Consider the following 405-nt stretch of genomic DNA (forward strand, 5'->3'; position numbering starts at 1 on the left):
GGAAGTGGCCACAGGAATCAAAGAGGGGCACCTCATCCTGCCTAGAGGTCTGAAAGAAAGAGCCCCTACCTGACAGGGCTGCTGGGGAAGCGCAGTCCACAGGAATCTGTCGTCAGTGTTAGAAGGAGTGGGTGCCAGAAGACATGAGAGAATGACAAGGGAAAAGGGTGGGAGGGGGCTGGGGAGAGGAGACCCAAAGGGGCCCTGAACAGGACAGCCAGGCTGGCCCTCAGGGCAGTCAGGGATGCTGGTGAAGGGTGGGGCTGGGGACCAGGGATGGGCATGGCTGGGTAGGAGCTGGGCACCCTGTCCTTACCCCTCAGAGCCCCTCTAATCAAATAGGACAGCCAGCTGTGGTGTGGAACAAGATCACTGCTCCTCACCGCCCCCCCCACCCCGGAGCAC

This window comes from Oryx dammah, unplaced genomic scaffold, assembly GCF_014754425.2.
Source record: "Oryx dammah isolate SB20612 unplaced genomic scaffold, SCBI_Odam_1.1 HiC_scaffold_21, whole genome shotgun sequence".
Classification (NCBI taxonomy): Eukaryota; Metazoa; Chordata; class Mammalia; order Artiodactyla; family Bovidae; genus Oryx; species Oryx dammah.